This window comes from Panicum virgatum, chromosome 4N (genome assembly GCF_016808335.1).
Source record: "Panicum virgatum strain AP13 chromosome 4N, P.virgatum_v5, whole genome shotgun sequence".
Classification (NCBI taxonomy): domain Eukaryota; kingdom Viridiplantae; phylum Streptophyta; class Magnoliopsida; order Poales; family Poaceae; genus Panicum; species Panicum virgatum.
In genome coordinates, this window is record NC_053148.1 from 36291288 (window position 1) to 36294071 (window position 2784).

General features: G+C 42.9%; 1 long non-coding RNA gene across 1 annotated transcript; it reads left to right on the forward strand.

Annotated features, from left to right (window-relative positions):
- The first annotated feature begins 242 nt into the window (after positions 1-242).
- Positions 243-2333, forward strand: LOC120670813. Its single transcript, XR_005673380.1, has 2 exons — positions 243-814; positions 913-2333. It is a non-coding gene; the product is annotated as an uncharacterized LOC120670813 (long non-coding RNA).
- Positions 2334-2784: the final 451 nt, after the last annotated feature.

Sequence of the window (2784 nt, forward strand, 5' to 3'; positions counted from 1 at the left end):
AGTCAACTTAAATATTGTCTATTACATGTAAAAAATAAGTTGGTGTATACAAGATAATTATTTTTATATGTTACTTCACAAAAGTGCAATAAAATAAAAAAAAAGAGAAAATGTTATGCAAACCAGACCCATTTCAACCCAAATGGCCCAACTGTTTTTAACCGTCCATCTCCGATCCAATGGCTCCAATTGCTCGCCCATGATATAAAAGCAGCAGAACCCTAGCCCCTCCTCTCGATGCTCTGATCCCCTCCCTCTAGCCGGCGCTCCCTCCTCGCCGCCCCTCCATCCTCTCGCGATATCTTCTCTCCGCGCCGCCGCCGTTCGTCACCACCCTATCCTCCTGTTAGAGCTCCTCCACGTCGACGAGCCCCCTAGCGTCGCCATCTCCTCACCTCACCCGCCCTCCTCCTCGCCATCCCAGCCCCGGAGCCCAGCCATGGGGGCCTGGCCGGAGCAAGATCCATCCATGGCGGGCCTAGGTCCGGCTTCGTGCTGCAAGGCGGCGCTGTAGGGAGCGGGCCCCTTGGCCACTTGAGCCAGGCCGGCGCGTGCGTGCCGCTCGGCCGCGCCACAAGCCGCGCGCCACCATTTTCGTGAGCGCATAGGCCTGCTCGCCCCTTCCACGCAAGCCTGGGGTCCGCTCGCCTGCTCAGGCGCCGTCCAAGCAAGTGGATCCCTCTGATTTTTTTGTTCCCCATTGGATTCAAGCCATTTTACTTCACTTGCACCTATACTGGATGCAAAATCTGTCTCGATTTCTTCTCAAATGTGCAGTACACAACTGTGATCTATGGTCTTTGCTTGGTCAGAGGTAAAAAGGCAAGTTCCAAGTGCTCAGATCTATTTTTCTTGCAGATTGGTTCATTTTCGTTTAGACCCAGAGAGTAAAATGTTTACTTCTTTATGCAGAATTGCAGATCTTTTTCCCCTCAGTCTTTCCCCCTCTGATATGTCGCCCACTTGGATTCATTTGTGCCGCTGTGGTAAAGAAATGAAGAAAAACCTTTCCTTAAATCCTTGTATGCATGAAGGAAAACTAAAGGTTTTCTTTACGAAGTGGATCTTTTAATTACTGCATTTGAGAGCGAAACTGGAACTGTAGTACATGCAAGAGGATTAAATTTGAGCTTGTCCCCATGAGTTTTGGATGGAGAGCGGAAGTGATAGGCATAGCTATATCTTAGAATTGATCCCTGCATGACCAGGGGACCAAAGCATAAACCATGATCATTTCTTAATTTTCTACTTGTTCATTTTTTGAGTTCTTAATCTTTCATATGCATAGCCTGACTACTGGCTTATGATTGAATTTTACAATTTCGAGACCGAACTCATCACTAAGCTCCAAACTAGGGGTCTTGCAATGCAAAATCATGGAGTATGCTATCCTTGGTTCTCGTTACTATTATTTTTCTGCTACAACACCATACCAGCTTTCATGCACACTACCATGAGTACCAGTCCACCAGCTCTTTTATTTGTCAAACCAGGAGTACGTCTCAACAACACAAGCAAAAAATTATTCAATCATTTCCACGCAGCGGCATCCCGAGGTCTGCTTCCTTTCCTGCAAGAGTCTTGTTTCAAACATCACTCTCACTTGTGTCACCTTACTGTTGCCACTTATACCAAGCTGACACTCAATTCAGAAAGCCACTTTTGAATGGGGGCAAGGATTTCCTGATTCACAAATGGTTAATTACCTTACTACAAATGGTTATAGGTTGTTTCAAACCTTATGTTTTTATTGCCACTATCAAATGCACATACTTTATCTTCAGTGAGTGAGATTACTGTCAGATAGTGTTCTTGAACATTGATATATTTTGGATCTATACTTGTAACATGATTACAATAAGTTTTTTTATTCTGAAACTATAGGTTTAATATGACTAGTGGAGAGTTTATGTTCGAAATTCACCTTAGCAGCTATGTCACTTTGTTTGGACTTAAATCTGATGAGATGACTGAACTAATCATAAGTATTTCTTTTCCCTTGTCAGGTTGCATTACTATAGAGCAAGCTGAGCGTGAAAACCTGTGTGATCTATTGTTGGTGTTGCAGGTCCTGTTGGTGCTCTGGAGCATTTGCTACTTTGCTTCTGGAATCAAATTGCTACTTGTATCATGTGCTTTGATTTTTGGTGCTATAGGTCTTGCTGGTGTATTTTGGGCTGTTGTATCTCTTTTCAATGTAAACATGAGATTGTATCACTTATTTTGGGCTGCTAAAATTTGATATGTATTTTGGGTTGTACTGATCATTCTGGTGTATGGTATGAGAAATTGGATTAAATTGATGGGCTCAATTTTTTATGGGCCTTTTTGGTGGTCTTTGATTTGATAGTGGTTCAAAAAATAGCCCAACTGACCGGCCCAGTTAAAAAATGGGCCTGCTAACCAATGGGCCGTCATCATCATTTATCCACATTACTAGCCATGCTGGCTGCCACGTGGTAAACATTTGTGACAAATATTTGTGACGTTTAATTTTGTCATGAATAATGGGCTTGGGCTTGGATGTACGGGCCTAAGAGTGTTTTATGACAGTAAAAAACATCATAGATTGTGCTGATCTATGACGATTTCGAAGAAAACGTCATTCGATTTAATCTGTGACGCTCAATACATGACGCTGCTCGAAAACATCACGAACAAAATTTTATGACAAATTTTCAACGATCTATGACGAAATTATTCCATCACGGAATAAATGGTTTCTTGTAGTGATAAGCACTAAGCGATGCTTCCTTCTAGATGGGCACGGTTACAAACACATTT